General features: G+C 45.2%; 1 protein-coding gene across 1 annotated transcript in view; it reads right to left on the bottom strand.

The window, feature by feature from the left end:
* Positions 1-20,235, bottom strand: part of PCDH15 (protocadherin related 15) — a 1,392,890-nt gene extending 1,372,655 nt beyond the window's left edge. The window contains exon 1 of the mRNA XM_065552026.1: positions 19,326-20,235. The gene's annotated coding sequence lies outside the window, so the exon portion shown is untranslated. The remainder of the gene's footprint in view (positions 1-19,325) is intronic.
* Positions 20,236-21,693: the final 1,458 nt, after the last annotated feature.

The following is a 21,693-nucleotide window of genomic DNA, read 5'->3' as shown; positions in this document are numbered from 1 at the left end:
ACTTTCTTAGCACAGCCATTGCCTCTCACTACTGTAGTGGTGCAATGGATTTTCACGTTTTTTGTCTTAAAGCAAACTCCTCTTTTCCAAACAAAAATAATTAAAAAATGAAAATCAATTAGCTCTTCAAAGCTGTAGAAAAGTTTTGAAAGAATTGAGACACAGGCTCAGTGTCTTCAGCTCTCCTGGCTCTTGTCCCAGGCTCTTTACCCTACCAGTCTCAGATTCTTCCCTCCTTAGCTCCTCATCCCATCTCCATTCCCACCATCACCACCCACTGGCTCCAGTGCTTAATTTGTAATGAAAGAGGTGGCAGGGTTAGGCAATTTTTTTTTACTTTCATAACTGATGCGGCAAGCCCAGAGGTGCCAGGGCTATGAACTGCCAAGCCTATTGGTGCCAGAGCTGAGTCTGGCAAGCCCAGGCACAAATTAAGCACTAATTGGCTTCTTGTCTTTCTCCACCCACCCAGCTCCCATATCCAACTCCAACGCTTGCCAGCAAGTCCCAGCCTCTTCCACCTCCCCTACCTGTATTTTGTCAGGCTCCTTGTCACAATCCACAGTCCACCCTAAGAATGCCTAGATCCAGCTCTTGTTCTTTCTGCATTTGAATCAGACACCTTCCTCCTTCACACTGCCTGGGTACCAGCAGAAGGTGGGGGAAGAGGGCACTGGGAGCACAGGAGAGAGGTTCCCTTCTTTCAGTTCCCATATTTGGCCATAACAGAGAAAGTCTGGCTTTGTCCCTCTAGCATGCTCAGTCACTCTGTGGGGAGGGTGCATGCACAGTCTGGTCAGCAGTAAGATGTGAGAAGCTTGAGCATGCCCAGAGAGGATGGAATCTTACTAGAATTTAACAGCTAAAATCTCGGAAGTCTGTACTATGAACTGTGTTATAAAACTTTACCAAATCCGGGTATATTTTTATGGGCACAACAAAAGGCACATCTCTGACACTAAGGCCACCCTTTGGCAAATCATACAACTGTAGGACTGAAAGGGACTTCAGTAGATCATCTAATCTAGCTCCCTGCACCCAAAGTAGAACTAGACCATTCCTGACAGGTGTTTATATAATCTGTTCTTAAACACCTCCAAAGATGGAGATTCCGCAACCCCCATAGGCAATTTGTTCCAGTGCTGACAGTTAGGATTTTTTTTCCTGATGTCCAACATAAACCTCCCTTACTACAATTTAAGTCCATTGCTTCTTGTCCTAGCCTTAGAGGTTATCTTCCCACAGAGGTCGTGATTTCTAGACCTTTAATCAGTTTTGTTGCTCTCCTCTGGACTCTCTAATTTGTCCACATCTGTCCTGAATTATGGCACCCAGAACTGGACACAATTGAGGCCTTATCAGTACAGAATAGAGAGGAAAAATTACTTCTTATGTCTTGGTCACAACATGCCTATTAATACATCTCAACATAATGTTTGCTTTTTTTGCAACAGTATTATACTGTTGACTCATTTAGCTGTTGATCCACTATAACCCCAGGTCCTTTTCTGCAGTACTCCTTCCTACACATTCATATCTCATTTTGTATGTGTGCAACTGATTGTTCCATCTGAAGTGGAGTACCTTGAATTGGTGCTTACTGAATTTCAACCTGTTTGTCAAGATCATCTTGAATTTTAATCCTATTCTCCAAAGCACTTGCAACCTGTCTCATCTTGGTATTGTCCACAAATTTTATAAGTATACAGTACTCTTTATGCTTTTACCTAAATCATTTATGAAGGTATTAAACAGAACTGGACCTAAGACCAATCGCTGCAGGATCCCACAGTTTTCCAGCCATTTATGCACCCCACCTTATAGTAGTTCCATCTTGGTTGTATTTCCCTAGTTTGTTTATTAGAAGGTCATGCAAGACAGTAGTATCAAAAGCTCTACTAAATTTAAGATGTACCATATTTACCACTTTCCCCCTCCCTCCCCATCTACAAGACTTGTTGCCCTGTCAAAGAAAGCTCTTTTAGGTTGGTTTGACATGATTTGTTCTTGACAAATCCATGCTATTACTTATCACCATATTATCCGCTAGATGTATGCAACTTGATTATTTGCTCCATTATCTGTCCGGTTATTGAAGCTAAAGCTGACTGATCTGTAATTCCCCAAGTTTTCCTTATTCCCACTGAGGCATGGTGACAAGCACATAATATCCCTTTGAAAAACTTCCAACTCCCTCAAATTGTTTTTCCCCCTTAGACTTGCTTCCCATGGAATCTTACCTACCAACTCTCTGAGTTTGCTAAAGTCTTTCTTTTTGAAATATATTATCTTTATTGTGCGTTTTTCCCTCCTACCATTCCCTAGAATTATGAATTCTATCATTTCATGATCACTTTCACCCAAGCTGCCTTCCACTTCCAAATTCTCCACTAGTTCCTCCCTATGTGTTAAAAATCAAATTTAGAACAGCCTTTCCCCTAGTAGCTTTCCCCGCCTTCTGAAATAAATAATTGCCTCCAATGCATTTCAAGAACTTCTTGGATAATCTGTGCCCTGCTGTACTATTTTCCCCAACAGATGTCTGGATAGTTCCCCATCACCACCAAGTCCTGGGCTTTGGATGATTTTGTTTAAAAAAAGCTTCATCCATCTCTTCTTCCTGGTTAGGCAGTCTGTAAGGGACCCCACCATGACATCACCCTTGGGTATTTTAGACCTTTTATACTTAGACTTGTCAAAAATTTCTGGATGTCTCTTATTTCCATCTCAACCTCAGTGCAAGTGTATACATTTTGATATACAAGGCAACACCTGCTCCACCCCCCCCCCGTCCCCATCAAGTTTAGGGCTACCATATTTTAAGTGTCCAAAAAGAGGACACTCCACAGGGCCCTGGCCCCGCCTCAACTCCGCCCCCAGCCCCGCCCATGCCCCGCCCCAACTCCGACCCCTCCCCTGAATGCTTCGCCCCCCCTGCCCCTCCCCCTCCCCTGTTTCCCATGAACATTTGATTCGCAGGAAGCCTGAAGCAGGCAAGCAGCAAGTAAGCTGGGGCTGGGGGGCGCGAGGAGGCGCGGCCCAGTCCGGCCCCACTGGCCGAGCGGCTCCCTCCGGCAGCCGGCCGGCCAAGGCCAAGAGGCTCTGGCCCCGGCGTCTCCCGCCCGGCTCTGCTCGGGCCCTGGGCCGCCGGCCCGAGGCTGAGCACCGCCGGCCCCGGCCGAGCACCCCTGGCCCCGCACCGCTGGCTCCGGCCCCGCACCGCCGGCCCCAGCGGCTCCGGCCCCCAGCCGAGCACCGCCGGCCCCTCCCTCCCTATTTTCCCGGACATGTCCGGCTTTTTGGGATTTCCTCCCGGACGGGGATTTGAGACCCAAAAAGCCAGACATGTCCGGGAAAATCCGGACGTATGGTAACCCTAATCAAGTTAGGGTTGCCAGGTGTCCCGTTTTCAACCGAACACCCAATTGAAAAGGGACCTTCCCCAGCCTGCTGAAAATGAGTGCATGGATGAGGATTGGGGAGAGCGAAAAACAAAAGGGGGGGGGATGGAGCAGGGCTAGCTCTAGGCACAGCAAAGCAAGCAGTTGCTTGGGGCGGCAGATTTGCAAGGGGCGCAAGAATCCAGCATGGGAGCTAAGAACCAACAGGGGCCCCTGGGAGTTGTAGTTCCTTGGTTAGCTCCCTTTCTATAAAGCCAGCCCTGGAGCAGGGAAAGAACTACATTTCCCAGCATTCCCTTGTCCACTAGCAACAGGAAAGGGTGGGGGAAGGAATATGGAACTGAAATCTGCAGCTTGCTGTGAATGGTAGGAACAGAGCCAGCTCTAGGTTTTTTGCTGCCCCCTCCCGCCCTGGGCTCCCGCCGCACCCCTGTATTACCCCAGCCCTGGACTCTCCCCCGCCCACACCCCCTGCTGCCCCATCTCTGGCCCCCACCTGCACTCCCCTGCTGCCCCATACCTGGGCTTTCTCCCCCCCCCCGCACCCTCTGCCACCCCAGCTCTGGCCCCCACCTGCACCCTCCTGCTGCCACATCCCTGGTCTCTCCCACGCCCACACCCCCTGCCGCCTCACCTCTGGCCCCCACTTGCACTCCCCTGCTTCCCCAGCCCTGGGCTCTCCCCCCACCCGCACCAGCCCTGGGCTCTCCCCCAAAGAAGGAATTGGGGGAACTAAATGGACGGTGCACCTCTTTATCTGAAGCCTAGCAAGGGAGGTATGTGGATCCCACTAGAATTTAAAATTAAAAGTGTGGGAGGGGAGGCTCTGGACCTGGGCAGCTTTAGATACAGTACCAGGCACTTAGGAGGATTTCCACTTCTGAGCCATGGAAGCAGAAATTGACTTTTCCTTTCCAAATATAGCTAATATTCAGAAAGGGAATCTAGCACCTGCCTTCCAGATTTGAACACCCTCAAAATTCAGGAGTGCTCAAGCTCAATTTGGGCAGCTGTTACTTCATTTCCCCCAAATCAAATATACTGATCCACTGTAACTTGCTGTAGAAAAAGTAGAATAAATTGAGCAAGAAATGCTTCCCAGTGGTTATTAGGACTGGAATTGCTATTTTCAACAGCCATTGCTTTTTTAAGTTTTAGTTTTATTTGTTTAAAAGGAAGACCGTGATAGTGCATTCCCCATAGAAACAAAGAATGGAACAAAAGAATAATAAAGGCACCTCAACTTTTTCTCATTTATGTAGGACAGTCTTATAATATGCATCCAGATATCCTCCAGTCACACAAGCTGAAAATTGTTCCACTTTACTGCAGTTCTGTAACCATATGGGAACCAATCCTGTCCGTGTTCTGTGCACAACCAAAATTCCTGCTAAATGACCCGCCCTGGGAGCGAGTTACCAGTGACCCAGGGCTGGGGCGGCAGGAGGGTGCAGTTGGGGGAAGGGGGGAAAAGAGAGCCCAGGGCTGGGGTGGGGGGCAGCCAAAAATTTTTTTGCTTGGGGCAGCAAAAAACCTAGAGCCGGCCCTGGGATGGAGTGAGCGTGGCGGGGCCTCAGAGAAGGGATAGGGCAAGGGTTTTCGGTTTTGTTCAGTCAGAAAGTTGGCAACCTGTGTTCTGCCTGGAAATCTGTACCCTTCTATACCAGTATTCCAGTCATGTGTATTATGCCAAGTCTCTGTGATGCCAACTATATCATAGTGGTATTTATTCACTAGCATTTCTAGTTCTTCCTGTTAATTCCCCATACTTCTTGCATTAGCATGCAGACATCTATGATACTGATTTGATTTCCCCTTCTATGTTCCCTCTTGTCTCTCCATTGTACCTGCTATAATGGCCCATGCTGCCCCCAGATTCTGACTTATGACAGGTCCCTACTCCAAAGCATGGGGTACTAGATCTTTCCAAACCAACAGTCATCGGATTTTTTTTTTAAACATAGAAAAACAATATATATTCCCTAGTCTTGATCTCAGAAACAGCTGAACCATTTTGGCTGACATTTTCGAGAACTATTCAGCCTCAAGCGGACACCTAGCATGGAAATTTTCAGCCTGAACGGTTAAACTTTGGCAAAGTTGTAAACTGAAAACACGGTCTTATAATGGGAAGTGTCAGACAGCATTCATAACAGACAGTGCTACCAGCCCCACCTATAAAAAACAGCTAGATTTTGCACTTAGGGTACACGAATGTAAATCTTTAGTAACTGCATTGACTTCAGTATAATTACTTAGATCAGAATTTTACATAAAGAATCTTCACAGAGACCCTGTGCATCTACACTGGCTCCCAGCCATCAGAACTGGCTCCCAGCAACAGTGTTCCAATAGATGTACACTGTCAAACTTCTCTGCTACTAATTGCCCCCAAAACCTGCTTTAAGGAGGGTTACCCAGCACACAGAAAATCAATACATCCTTTATCTTCATTTACTGTCTACGGTCCTTCCCACTGGGGGCAAGGGAGACAAGACAACGGGACAGATCCTCAGCAGGTGTAAACTGACAATGGGTAATACTAGCACTTGCTGTGTGTTCTGGCAACTTCAGTGTCACTAAGGCTATTTACACCATCTAGGGAACTGACTCAGTGTGCTTATCCCCAGCTTTGACAACTTCCCACAAGAACCAGAGCCCTGGAACCACGATGGCAGATTCATCTGCTTCTAAAGATTGGATGTCTCATGCTGGAAGGCCAAGCACCATGCGCAGAAGGGTCCTTTCACCTCAGTGTGTGGATCTAGGAAAAATATCTTGCCCTGTACCTTTGTTGAGAAATATTTAGTCTGGTTTTAAAATACACATGATCTTAAGTGTCCCCAGCTCTGAGACAATAAACAATCAAAAGTGTTTAATCCCATTACTTATCTGTTTCCATGCCACTGCTTCCAAAGCAGCATCTTTGATTCATATAAAGCAGTCAGAGAAAAGTATGCTATCTTAAAGCTAGAGAATGCATAAACACAACCACCACTAAGTTTACAGCCAGAGCGTCATTCAACACTAATCACTGCTGAGTTAGCATTTTTGCATACAAGCTCTTCTTCATCTAACCTCCTCAAGCTTTATGAAAGCTTTTTTGAAGCCTAGCTATGTTGAATTATTAACAGTTTTTAAGCATGCTGGGATTATTTCCCCCAATAAATTTCATGCTAACAAGTATACAATATAGAATGCTTTAGTAGCAGCAAAATGAATATATACATACCTTTGAGGTTTTCTCTCTCTTTTTTTTTTGTAATTTCCCTGTAATCAGTTATTTTTAATTTAACAGGAAGTTATGATTATAGGTCTTTGAGAACTAAACTTTTCCACTATTACTACCATTTTCCAGGGTTTATAAAAAAAAATGATAAAAACTGTCAGTGGGAAACTGATCAATCAGAAAACCTTTGGGCCAGATAGAATCTCACTTACCAACTGGTGCAAATCTGAGTAATTACACTGACTCCATCTGGCTGTTTAACTTAAGAACTAAGAGTACATGTGAAATGGATGTCTACTCATTTCCCCCACTGCACCTTGACTTTGAGCTTTGAAATACTTTCACACCAAAATCTGACCCCAGGAAAACTTGCCAGTTTTGTGTCTGAAATGACAATTTTCTCTAGGATTTGTTTCAAATTTGCTTGGAGTTTTCTGATATTTATGGAACAGAAAATCCATAGTTAATTTGTAGGGCTAAAAAGGTTTGGTTTGCCAAACTAGCCAGTTTTACTCTAGTCTTATTCCTAAAGCTGAAATTTGCTTCTAGTTCATTTTTCTTATTTTCAGATTTTGGTGCTTTTGAATGCCAAATGACAGACTAGAACAAGTATAAATGATATTTTTAAGTTCCAAATAAGCATATCCATACAAGTTTACCAGTACTCTACTCCTGGTGCTATGACCTACTGGTGACCTATGACCCTCTGTCCTAACTAGCCAAATACTCAAAATTATGTACAAAAATTTTACAAAATACAAAAATTAAGTGTGAGGCTAAGAATTCAAACTTCTCCTTTTGTGAAACCACCAAGTTATTTTCCTTTCCTCCCCACCAAATAAAAATAGAGCACTGAGAAAGAAAATATCAGCCTGATCCTAGGAGATTCACCCACACCCTCACTCAAAGCCTACTGAAGTTAATCGAAAAACACCTATTGAGATCAGGCCCCTGGGAGACTTGAAAGATCTACCCCTAAGTCTGAAAGTCTTCTCCTTTTAGAAATGCATACATTAATTCCCTTCTTATCCATGTTCTTTGTAGCCATTGCTCAGATAAAGCATACAGGAGTCACACATGTTGTCCGCCACATACAATCAACTCTTTGAACCACCTCAGAACCAAATAAATTTTCAAATCTGGGGCTAACTTTCTACTTACCTTATTCTCACAAACTAACCAGATGAAATTAATGAGACTGCTTACATGAACAGCATTTGGCCCAGAACCAATACCAAGTTGGAATGCAGGCTTCCAGCCATTCCAAGACAATATATTGGGCCAGAATCACAGCTGTTGTAAATTGGTATTTCCCAACTAAAGTGAATGAAGTAACTTGATAATGTCAAGAGGTTAAACAAAAGCAGTGAGTAAAAGCATAAAAGTTTTTTTAAGAAACCCACACAGCTTAACTACATGTATGCACACTTAGTAGATGTTATCAACAGTCAAATACATACATAAGAAATTGACCGAGAACCTGCATTTACAAAATACTGTACACTTGAGATATCAGCACCTCTCTTTCAAAGAGACAGGTTTGGTTTGTTTTTTTGCAGGGGTTGGGGGTTTTCTTATTTTACAATTATTTTAAAAGGCAAAGAAATAGTCACAAAAACCCAAGATCTAATCTCAATTAAAAAATTGCAATGGTTAAATTATATTTTTAAGAAAAGCATAATGATACAATGTACTCTTTAAACATCAGGTTTTGTATAGCAGAAGAACAATTTGACCAACTGTAATCCAATTCCACAGACAACTAATTTAAACGCTTGTTAGGCTATATACTCCCTCTTTAAAATTGTTTAAGTAATTAGTGAACTTCAGCCACCATACCTTCCAGAGGGTGGCATAAGTGGGGTTCTCAATATCAACAGCATAAGGATTGAGGCTGTGTACAAATGGGGCTATCTTTCAGGTTATATTTTATACAGCTCTAAAATTTGCCAAAAAAAATAAAAATATAATGGAGTTAAAACCCTCATGTATATAACTATGTCTATAACCCAAGCATGGCTTCTGCTGCTGTAGAATTACAAAGAAGTGTCTTCGTGCCACTACCAAAGCACTTTATTTAAATGCTATGACTGACCAACTGTGCAGATTTTTCCCTGCTAGGACCTAGGAAAAGATAGCACCTTTTAAGAGAGCTGTATTTAGTAGGCATGCAGGGCAGAAACAGTTTTCATTTAGTTCCAGCCTGGGGTGTAGTTTTGAAAACATTTACTTACTTGTAACACACGAGTGTAGGGGGGTGTAAATCCCAAATTTCTGATTCTATCAAAAAGCAAAAATATTCTTAGCTAAGGGTGAAATATTATTTATTCATCCCATTTACTCCTATCTGATCTCCAACGAGTGCGGCATCTTACCTGTTACATCTCTTCCAGAGAAAATAGGACAACTGAAGGGCAGATTTTTTTTAAACCATAACTTTTAATAACACACCTTTCCCATTGGGAGCAGGGGCTGCTGGCTTCTGTTTAGAAGGGGGCAGGATTGTTTTTTAAATATAGGAAGCTAAATACAAATTGATTCAGAAAATGTCTAACAAAACTTCCCCCACTAAACTATGTTTTAAAATGCACACACCTGCTGGAACTCAACTATTAGGAGAGCAGGTGCTCTAAACATCAATCTGCTTCCCCTAGCAAATGCCCAATACTGCACCCCCTTAACCATGCCCCTTTTCCAGCCCCTATATTTTGACATTTGCTCTTCACAGGATAAGCCTTGACTACTTTCCTGGAGACTATGAATAACTTTGCAAGTCACTCACAGTGCTGGCTTTCTGATGGACTTCACTAGTTAGCACCAAGCTTTGAAATGCAGAGGTCCAACATTCAAGTGGAAGAATGATCTGCAGGTGAGGCGCAAACCACTGACTAAGGGGTCAGATCACAGCCAGGAGTCCAAGGGAAAAGGTGACCCTGCTGATTCTACCTTGCAGCAGCTGCTGCTGCTGAAGTTACAGCCCCGAGCATGAAACACATCTGTTACCTCCCAAGGGATTTCTCACTGCGATTTACTCTTTTAATATTATTAAAAGATGAATCAATAGCAAAGGTGAGCTCCCCTCTCTGCTCTCTCCTATGCCCTGAGATGTGAAGAGAAGGCACGGGTGAGCAGACAGCAGATAACCTATCCAGCATTATTCCACTCTCACAAATAAAATCGGAATTTGAAATGTAACAGCAGCCTTTCTACTGCACCAAGTATTATAAAATCGGAATACGAACTGGTTCATTTATTTCGCGGATTGCCATATGCAAATATTAAAGCCTGGACATTGCTTTTCTTCCACCAGCCCTTTAAGCAAATTCAGCTTTTCTTGTGTGTGTGTGTATATATTTGATTCTACCGTTTATGCACTGCCTGTTGAGAGGAGACGGATCGGGCTTGTCCTTAATCCAGAAAGACCATCTGCAAAATTGTGGGACTATCGCCCTAGCAATTTCTTTCCTTAGTTAATGTTCAAATGGAGGAAATCAAACACCCACAGCACAGCTGCTGAGTTTCGGCATCGTCTCCCTTCAGCATTTTACCCACCTCCCTCCCCTGACTCCCACTGCCGAAGCAGGGGATTAAAAACTTGAGACAAGATTGGAACCAGGCATTTCTTTCCTCATTGGAAACGGGCCCAATCCCCCATGCACTGAAAAGCATTCTTAGCATAGGTAGTTTTAAAGTTGTTTATATTATACTTAAAGAAGAAATGCAAAATCCCTTTTGCAGCTAAGTAGTAGCATATGCAGCAAGTCACAACAAAAATCTCTCCAGGAACAGGCAATGTTTAGGGGTTGAAAATGCAGTTTCCACCAGCGAGCATAAATTATGCCATCTGAGGTACAGGATGCTCCTATTTGCATTCATGTAGTCTCATTTTCCCTCCCAATCGAGGGGTCCAACTTTGATGATCTTATGTAAAACCATCTGCAATCAGCTTTGAGAGGTATCCAATTGGCACCCGCTGGTAGCAGTTACTAACATCTATGAAAAAAGAACAGGAGTACTTGTGGCATCTTAGAGACTAACAAATTTATTTGAGCATAAGCTTTCGTGAGCTACAGCCCACTTCTTGTAGCCCACGAAAGCTTATGCTCAAATAAATTTGTTAGTCTCTAAGGTGCCACAAGTACTCCTGTTCTTTTTGCAGATACAGACTAACATGGCTGCTACTCTGAAAGCTAACATCTATGAGTGTTCTTTTTTGCCATCCTGACACAATTTGCTGAGACAGCAAATTTTGATGGAGGGGTACACCTGTCACAATTTGGTAGTTCTATCCGTCTCCCACCTCTGGTCCAAGGGTAGCAATCTGTGATTAATGGAGGCTTACCTGACACAATTTCCTACCTCCTGCCTTTCCCTGTCCCCTTGTCCAGGGGTATGGGATCAAATTGCTTGGATGGGGGTTCACCTGTCACAATTTGCTACCCATAGATCCTCTGGTTCAGGATAGCTAATTGTGCTGGTCAGGGACACAATTTTGAAATCTTTATTTTAAAATTGGACACAAAGGTAAATATTTCTGTAATTTGGAAAAACATTCTAAAGAGTTAAATTGCAGGGCTATTTTATGCAAAACCCTAAAAGAAGGTATTTTTTCTTCATTAGTCTACTTCTATTGTTGATTAGAAATTGTATGGCCTATAGCAAACAAATATTTAGTGTACACAAAACTCTGAAATGAGTGTAAAGCATTATAAACAGTACATGAAATACATATGAATACATTTTAAGCACACGCAATTAGGCAAAAAAGCTACCATTGTTCCTTAGACAGACTCCACCCTGTCATTGTTATACATATTGATCAAATTTTTGTAACAAAATTTGCACTCCTCTACTTTGGCACAACCATATGAGCATATTGCCTTCTGATATTATTCTACAGACATTTTCTCAGGCCTTTTCCTCACTTCTAAAACCAAAGTGTCTTGTCCTCACTGTGTTTTTACCTCAGAATAGCTTCCACACTTCAGTCACCCCAAGCTAAACAAAAATAGCCTTTTTTAGCAGTGAGGAAAAGACTTAAGGGCTAGCCTCACAAAGGGTATGTCTACACTACGGGATTAATCCGAATTTATATAATTCGAATTTTGGAAACAGATTGTATAAAGTCGAATGTATGCGGCCACACTAAGCACATTAATTCGGCGGTGTGTGTCCATGTACTGGGACTAGCGTCAATTTCTGGAGCGTTGCACTGTGGGTAGCTATCCCATAGGTCCCGCAGTCTCCCCCCGCCCATTGGAATTCTGGGTTGAGATCCCAGTGCCTGATGGGGCAAAAAACATTGTCTCAGGTGGTTCTGGGTACAGCCTCACCCCTCCCTCCATGAAAGCAACGGCAGACAACCATTTCGTGCCTTTTTTCCTGGGTGAACACTGCAGACTCCATACCACGGCAAGCATGGAGCCCGCTCAGCTCAAGACAGCAGTCATGAACATTGTAAACACCTCACGCATTCTTGTGCAGTTTATGCTGAGCCAGAACCAGAAAAACTAGGCGAGGAGGCGGTGACGACGGCAGCACAGCGACAAGCGTGATGAGGACATGGACATGGACACAGAATTCTCTCAAACCGCGGGCCCCGGTGCTTTGGAGATCATGTTGTTAATGGGGCAGGTTCTATCCGTGGAACGCCGATTCTGGGCCCAGGAAACAAGCACAGACTGGTGGGACCGCATCGTGTTGCGGGTGTGGGACGATTCCCAGTGGCTGCGAAACTTTCGCATGTGTAAGGGCACTTCCATGGAACTTTGTGACTTGCTGTCCCCTGCCCTGAAATGCCAGAATACCAAGATGAGAGCAGCCCTCACAGTTGAGAAGTGAGTGGCGACAGCCCTGTGGAAGCTTGCAACGCCAGACAGCTACCGGTCAGTCGGGAATCAATTTGGAGTGGGCAAATCTACTGTGGGGGCTGCTGTGATGCAAGTAGCCAAAGCAATCACTGAGGTGCTGCTACGAAAGGTAGTGACTCTGGGAAATGTGCAGGTCATAGTGGATGGCTTTGCTGCAATGGGATTCCCTAACTGTAGTGGGGCGATAGATGGAACCCATATCCCTATCTTGGCACCGGAGCACCAGGGTACCCAGTACATAAACCGCAAGGGGTACTTTTCAATGGTGCTGCAAGCACTTGTGGATCACAAGGGATGTTTCACCAACATCAACGTGGGCTGGCTGGGAAGGGTTCATGATGCTCGCGTCTTCAGGAACACTACTCTGTTTAAACGGCTGCAGCAAGGGACTTACTTCCCAGACCAGAAAATAACCGTTGGGATGTTGAAATGCCAATAGTTATTCTTGGGGACCCAGCCTACCCCTTAATGCCATGGCTCATGAAGCCATACACAGGCAGCCTGGACAGGAGTCAGGAGCTGTTCAACTACAGGCTGAGCAAGTGCAGAATGTTGGTAGAATGTGCATTTGGCTGTTTAAAAGGTCGCTGGCGATCGTTACTGACTCGCTCAGACCTCAGCCAAACCAATATCCCCATTGTTATTTCTGCTTGCTATGTGCTCTACAATCTCTGTGAAAGTAAGGGGGAGACCTTTATGGTGGGGTCGGAGGCTGAGGCAAATCGCCTGGCTGCTGATTACATGCAGCCAGACACCAGGGCGATTAGAAGAGCACACCAGGAAGCGCTGTGTATCAGAGAAGCTTTGAAAACCAGTTTCATGACTGACCAGGCTACAGTGTGAAATTTCTGTTTGTTTCTCCTTCATGAAAACCCGCCCCCTTTATTGACTCATTCTCTGTAAGGAACCCACCCTTCCCCTTCCCCCAGCTTGCTTTCAAAGGAAATAAAGTCACTATCGTTTAAAAAGCATTTATTCTTTATTAATTGATTATAAAAAGAGGGAGAGAACCCGGGTGGGGTTTGGGAGGAGGATCGGCGGGAAGGAAAAGGCCACTAAAAAAAGGTTAAAAAATGACAGCCTTTTGGTTGGGCTGTCCACTGGGGTGGAATGGGAGGGTGTACGGAGCCTCCCTCTCCCCCCCCCCAAGTTCTTACACGTTGGGGTGAGGAGGCTATGGAACATGGTGAGGGGGGAGGGAGGGTTATATAGGGCCTGTAGCGGCACTCTGTTATCCTGCTGCCATTCCTGAAGCTCCACCAGATGCCGGAGCATGTCTGTTTGCTCACACAGCAGCCCCAGCGTTGCATCCTGCCTCCTCTGATCTTCCTGCCACCACCTCTCATCTCGAGCGTCTCTTCTCTCCTCACGTTGGTCCCTTCTGTCCTCACGTTGGTCCCTCATGTCCTCACATTCACTGGCTTCTTTCGTATACTTTGAAATCGTGTCCTTCCACGCATTCAGATGAGCTCTTTCATTGCGGGTGGATTCCATGATTTCTGCGAACATCTCGTCTCATGTCTTCTTTTTCCGACGCCTTATCTGAGATAGCCTTCGGGACGGAGGAGGGAGGCTTGAAAAATTTGCAGCTGCTGGAGGAAGGGAAAAAAGGAGAGAATTTTTTAAAAAGATACATTTTGCAGAACAATGCTTATACTCTTTCACGGTGACCAACACTATTCACATTACATAGCACATGTGATTTCTGTGCAAGGTCGCATTTTGCCTCTTAATATTGAGCGCCTGTGGCTTTGTTGCTAGAGATCACAGACGCAGGTCCGGGCAACAGAATTCAGCTTGCATGCGGCCATGGTAAGCGATTGTCTTTCAGCTTCTGTGCCCTCCTTTCCCACATACCAAGCAAAGCCCATTGAGTGCTGCGGTTTTCCTGTTAACCTTCAGCAACAGAAAACAAACTAACCCCCCCTGCATCCAATTCTCTGGATGATCGCTTTATCCCTCCCCCCACCGTGTGGCTGGTATCAGGGAAGATCCCTGCAGGAACCAAACTAACACCCCCCACCCCACCATGCATTCTCTGGGATGATCGCTTTACCCCTCCCCCCACCGCGTGGCTGGTATCAGGGAAGATCCCTGCTAGCCAAATGCAAAAAGCTTTGGGCCAATCCCCACCCCACCCCCCTGCGCTTGGCTAACTGCAGGGAAGGATTTCTTTTCAGCCACAGGCAAACAGCTCAGTAGGAAGGCCACCTCTGTCCCCTTAATTAAATTCCCGTATTTCAACCAGGTTACCATGAGCGATATCACTCTCCTGAGGATTACACAGCGAGATAAAGAACGGATGTTGCTTGAATGCCAGCAAACACCGGGACCATACGCTGCCAGGCTTTGTCATGCAACGATACCAGATTACTTGCTGCAAGCATGGCGTGGTCAAGTGTCCTACCATGGAGGACGGAATGAGGCTGCACTGCCCAGAAACCTTGTGGCAAGGCTTTTGGAGTTCCTCCAGGAGAGCTTCATGGAGATGTCCCTGGAGGATTTCCACTCCATCCCCAGACACGTTAACAGACTTTTCCAGTAGCTGTACTGGTCGCGAATGCATCCCAAGTCCTCAGGGCAAAGTAATCATTAAAAAATGCTTCCTTTTAAAACAAGTTTTATATTTTAAAAAGTACACTCACCTGAGGTCCCTTCCATAGGGTCATGGTCTTGGATACTGGCTTGGGAGGGTCCTTCTCCTCCTCCTCTTCCCCATCCGCAGAATCCTCAGGTGTAGCAGATGAGATTATCCCCGCCTTGGAATCCACGGTCAGAGGTGGGGTAGTGGTGGCGGCCCCCCCTAGAACTGCATGCAGCTCGGCGTAGAAGCGGCATGTCCGCGGCTCTGACCCGGAGCGACCATTTGCCTCCTTTGTTTTTTGATAGGCTTCTCTGAGCTCCTCGACTTTCACGCAGCACTGATCTGAGTCCCTATTGTGGTCTCTCTCCATCATGCCCTTGGAGATTTTTTCAAAAGTTTTGGCATTTCGTCTTTTCGAACGAAGTTCTGCTAGCACTGAATCCTCTTCCCATATAGCGATCAGATCCAGTACCTCCCGTACGGTCCATGCTGGTGCTCTTTTTCGATTATCGGCCTGCATGGTTACCTGTGCTGATGAGCTCTCTGTGGTCACCTGTGCTCTCCACGCTGGGCAAACAGGAAATAAAATTCAAATGTTCGCGGGGCTTTTCCTGTCTACCTGGCCAGTGCATCCGAGTTCAGATTGCTGTCCAGAGCGGTCACAATGGTGCACTGTGGGATAGCTCCCGGAGGCCAATACCATCGAATTGCGGCTACACTAACCCTAATTCGAAATTACAATATCGATTTTTGCGCTATTCCGCTCGTCGGGGTGGAGTACAGAAATCGATTTTAAGAGCCCTTTATTTCAAAATAAATGGCTTCGTTGTGTGGATGAGTGCAGGGTTAATTCGATTTAATGCTGCTAAATCTGAATTAAAGTCATAGTGTAAACCAGGCCAAAGGGACTTAGGAATTGCAACACCCAATTATCACAACATCTAGCTTCCAAGAACCAAGAAAGTCACAGGAACACCACCACAATTCACAAATCCCGAGTTAAGTGCTTAAACTCCCTATACAATGAATGGGGAGAAATGCCTCAGAGTGGGATCAACAAAAGCTAGCACACTAGGCAGGGCGATGCTTAAAACAGCCAATGGGAGATGCTGACCAGAGGGGTTTGTGCTAAGCCCCACCCTGTCACAGAGTTCAGTGCCTAAGTCCCTGCTGCAGATAGGCATCTAGCTCTGCCTTGTGATCCACGAATGAGAACCCCTCTCCTGGAGTAAGACAGTTTAGGTGCTTAAGCTGTTTCTTGAGAGAATGAGTTAAGCAGGTGCCTAACTCCACACAAAACAGTCAGGGTGGGAGTGGTACCCACCTATAACTTCTAGCCCAGTGTTTAGAGCACTCATCTGGAATGGGGAAGACTTCTGTTCGAATTGCCCCTGCCCCTCCAAGGGGGAATCAAACCTGGTTCTCCTATATCCCGGACAAGTGCTCTAATTACTGTACTAGGCTAGAATTTATAAGGTGGATGGTGACCTATGTCTTCATCCAGCCAGATTTTGAATGGGACCCAATCTCATATCAGCCTCTAAGATCACCTACCATATTGGGCCCCACATGCGAAAATAACTTTATCTCCACCCCCTCTTCCCTAGTTCATGAATCACTCTGGGGTTAGATGGGATTTAGGCATCCAGATTCCTAAAATAAGGCAGTAGCATAAATCTTAGAGGCAGAAGCTTAAGCACCTAAAGAAATTTTACTATGAAAATGCTGGCACCCATTGAGTTTAGGTTGGCAAAAGTTTGGGTATTGCAATGCAGCCTAAATTGTGAATCTAGCCCTAGTCTCTATAACGAGGACTCAGGAATTATAGACCAGTCAGCCTAACTTTGATGCCTGGAAAGGTACTGGAACAAATGATTAAACAATCAATTTGTAAGTACCTATAGGATAATCTGGTTATAAGGAATAGTCAGCATGGATTAGTCAAGAACAAAATCATACCAACCCAAACTAATTTCCTTTTTTGACAGGGTTAATGGCAGGAGAAAGAAGCAGTAGATGTGATATATCTTGATTTTAGTAAGGTTTTTGACACAGTCACCGATGACATTCTCATACGCAAACTAAGGATATGTGTCTAGATGAAACTGCTATAAGGTGGGTGAACAACTGCAACTAATGCAAAGGAGTAACAGGATAATTAATCTTAGCAGACATTGGTTTTGGCAGTACAGAACAGTATACTTGTCAGAATGAAGATCATCATTGAAATGTATCATAACAAAACATGTAGCATACATAAAAAGGCTAGGAAATTAAAATATGCAACTAGAAGTATAAACAATTCAGTAGAAAAATCAACACTAATGTATGCAACAAATGAAGTAATCAAAGAGTAACGTGTTCAGTTCAGTGTTTGCAAGATGGGGAATTACTTACAGAAATAAAGGTTTTTAATAAGTTTTCAATGACAAAGAGAGAGGGGAAAATCCCAGGATACTGGAAGCCTGAAACACTATTAAAGGTTATAGCAATGTACAAATGTTTTAGGTATATGGATTCTTTAGGAAAGGTATCTGAAAATGTACGAACCTAGTGCACCCTAAAGGTTCAGAAACAAAAAGGCAAATTTAAAGAACCCCAAATGTATGTATTTATTTATTTTAATTTCATTACTTTCTGGTGTAAAATTCATGATTTTTTAATACTTCTGGTTGTCAGTATGTCTCAGGGTCACATACCTCTATTCAATAAAATTCACAGTAGAATTTTTCCTTTGAGAAAGATTTCCTACACTACAGTATAGTGCTCCTTGGGACAGATTTTTAAAGGTATGTAGGCAATTAGTGGGATTTTTAGGTGCTTTCACCCTTTCAAAATCTGACCTGTGGTGAATATTTGGGAACCAAACTCTATACACAGGTGGTGACATGAAAACGCAGTAGAGTGCTGGATAGAGAGGCAAAACAACAGTTGCCAAGGGCAATCCCCATTGGTGGATCAAAGGAAACTAAAGAAGTTTTGATACCAAACCAGGAAAATCAGTCAGCTTTAAAGTCACATGAACCGCAAGAATAAACTTGTGTATTAAAAAAAGTGAAAAAAGAACAAAAATTTAGAATTAAAAACTAGTGTCACAATACAAACAGGAAGTGCTATGTTAGAAACACTGTGAGATGTGATTGCTTACCAATTATTAATAGTTTAAATATTAAAATGAATTAAATACTGTAGAACAATGACATCCATCTGCATAGTGCTAATGAAGATAAATGATGAAGTGCTAAGAATAATGAAAAATTACATTTTAAAAGGTAAATAATTTAAAGGAGTGAAACTACATTCACAGTGGATTACAAGAAAAAGGCAATCCAATCCAGACAATCAGAACAGCAGCTAAGACAAATTTGTGAACCATTATGAAGCTTTATGCAGTCATCTAAATTGACAAAGGATTCTTTTAAACACTAAAAAATGTATGACTATTATAATTTTGAAAGGGGGATGGCATCTGTAAAATATTTCACTGAATCAAATTTCCTTTAGCAGCTCAATGCATCCCATCGGATAGGGAAGAGCTGCCGTGTCTAGGCTTTGGGATACACCGTGCTGTTAAGAAGACAGCCTTGGGAAGCCGGTGCTAAGCTGCAGCGTCCCGAAGAGGTTGGGTGGAGAAGCCCCTCTGCCCCCGACACCCCATTTTGCAGCCACTGCAGAAGGCTCACCTCATCTGGGTGACTGTTACCCCCTACCCCTCCCTATCCGGGGGTTTGCCCCCCTGCTCTGATCCCGTTTGGCAGCGCCCGTACCCCCGATTTAACCCATACCCCTTGGCCCGCTCCTTTCCCTGCCTCCAGCTCTTTGATCCCCCGTGGAGTCAGTCTCCGCCCTGCACAGACTCTGCCCGTCCCTCCCCCCGATTTGCCCCGCAGCACTTTTAACCCTCCCTTGGGCTCACATTGCAAGCCCAGGTAAGGGCAGCGTCCACGCAGCGGCTTCAGCAGGTGCTAGTGAGCATGCTCGGTGGGTGGGAGCATGCTCAGTACCAGCCAAGCCGCAGACTGACGGGCGGCGGTGTTTAACATTACAGCCCGGCAGCCGCGGGCAGGCTGGCCGGCGCGGCGGCGAGGAGCTGGGCGCACAGCCAGGGGGGCAGCGGGGCGTTTGGCACCATGGTCCCCTCGGGCGGGCAGGACGCGGCTGCTGCTCCAGCCACCTGTCGGAGACATGCGGGGGTGGGTGGGGAGAGAAGCCCCAGCTCCCCCGGCATCGCAGGTCCTTACCTCGCTGTCCCGAGCCACCTCCGCGGAGCCTCAGCCGCGCTGCAGCTCCGAGCCCCGCACGGTTCCAAGCCCGGCTGCTGGGTCGCGCCGCGCCGCGCGGCTCGACTCTCAATCCCCGTCTTCGCCGCCGCCTACAGGGGAAGCTGCCCTGGACTCCCCGGGGCCTCAGCGGGCAGGGTCAGCGCGGGGAGCCGGCGAGGCGCTGCAGCTTCTCCTGCAGCTAATCGCTGTAATCTGCTCGCCGCGCTGCCAGCCCTCTGTGCACTGGCTGCGCAGTAATAAGGGCTTGGGGGCGGGGAGGGGGCTCGGAGGAGGGAGGAAAACTTTGATGTTGGAGAGAGAACCGGCGAGGGGGGAACTCCGCGGCGGTGCGAGCGCGCGGGAGGGGGCGCGGGGCGCTGCCGCCGCCGACTGCGAGCCCGGCAGGAAGGTGGCAGGAGAGGAGCCGGCAGGCTTGCCAGTGGGCGCTGGCTGCTTGGCAGGGGCGCGTCAGCCTTCCTAACAGGTGAAGGGCGCAGAGACGCAAAAAGGGATCCAAGTCCGTCAAGGGCTCGAGCGGATGGCAAGAGCCGGGGTGGAAGCAGGCGGCTCTGGGAATCAGCGGGCTCCTGGTGCAGCGCAGCCTGGGAGAACACACAGCCCGTGCGCCGCAAGGCTAAGGAAGGGAGGAAGCCCGTGCTCCTTGCTATATAGCGCGTACAGTGGAAGATCGCTCAGGAAACAAGCCAGATAGTCTCAGCCCATTGCTCTTGCCGCACATCCACTGTGGTACAGACCGTACCGGAGAGGGGAGGGTAACGCCATCACCACTGTGTAGAGCTCGTGTATCTTACCGAAGGAGAGAGTCACAAATGCATCATGCATTTTAGAGGATTTTGACACTACGTCCCGGCTTCATGTCTCCAAGTCGCCCCTTTGCTTAATACTGCAATGTTTCAAGTTAGGTGGAAATCAGTAAAGCATGTGAAATGCAATCTGAAGCAAACCGTAAAAAGCCAGAGTTGAGAAACTAAATTCTACCCTAGGAAAGATAAGGGCTCTCTCTCACGCACATACTTGATGAGCCAATAACATAAATCTACAAGTGTTTCATACCCTCAAGCAATACCTGCATTGCTAATTAGTTTATTTGGCTCCTGTAGCTATTTGTGCTTTAGAAATCCTTCTTATGAATGCACCTTTGAAACGAAAACCAATGACAATTATCTAGTAATGCTACCTTTAACAAACATTTCCTTTTTGTTAGACGTTGATGACATATGTATTAGGTCAAATAATACTGATATTAATGTAAATAATGATTCTGAAAGCTATTTCAGAATGATTTTGCTACTCCATTCCCATCGGTTTATCTAAGCAGCAACACACTGGCAAAGGAGACTGTTTAAGTGCACTGCATTTGGCATGCAGCAATAGTAGCAACATACTTCATGACATCAAAAAGGAAACGTCAGTCAAAAGACACGAAGAACAAGTACTGATTTAAAATCCAGATTGAAGTGTATAAACTGCCAATTTCATTTTCTTAGCATCATTCTATCCCTAAATGCCATATGGGGAATGATTGGACTTACCCATCAAACTTTAGATATATTTAATTCGTTTTTAAGAGCAAGTTTGAGGCAGTGGCTCTAGGGAAGAACGTGTCATGTCAAAAGACGCCCTTCTTCAAAATATGCTGGTTCAGATCTTAACTTCTGGCAATGTAATCAGGGATTCCAAATTTTGATAGGTAGGGGGAGCCCCACAAAATATACCAGTCTCTAGCCCATAGGAATGTACATCTTGAGGGACACAAATACAAATATGTCAAGAAATTCTCCACATTAGCCGGTATGAATCATATATGCAGTTCCACTCAGTGATCTGGATTTATTACTTGATTGAAAAACGTTTGGCAGGATCAGGGCCTCGACTGTTAGCAGTTGACATGAGGAAAGGTACCATAATGTTGGGGCTAATTTAGCTACAACTAATCAGGAAAGAAATCTTGGAGTCATCGTGGATAGTTCTCTGAAGACGTCCACACAGTGTGCAGGGGCAGTTAGGATGTTAAGAATCATTCAAAAAGGGATAGAGAGTAAGACAGAAAATATCTTATTGCCCTTATATAAATCCATGGTATGCCCACATCTTGAATACTGCGTACAGATGAGGTGGTCTTATCTCAAAAAAGATATACTGGCATTAGAAAAGGTTCAGAGAAGGGCAACTAAAATGATTAGGGGTTTAGAACGGGTCCCATATGAGGAGAGATTAAAGAGGCTAGGACTTTTCAGCTTGGAAAAGAGGAGACTAAGGGGGGATATGATAGAGGTATATAAAATTATGAGTGGTGTGGAGAAAGTGAATAAGGAAAGTTATTTAC

The sequence above is a fragment of the Chrysemys picta genome, chromosome 7 (assembly GCF_011386835.1).
Source record: "Chrysemys picta bellii isolate R12L10 chromosome 7, ASM1138683v2, whole genome shotgun sequence".
Lineage (NCBI taxonomy): Eukaryota > Metazoa > Chordata > Testudines > Emydidae > Chrysemys > Chrysemys picta.
The sequence above is the reverse complement of the archived record's forward strand: the minus strand, read 5'-3'. Positions and strand labels throughout refer to the sequence as shown.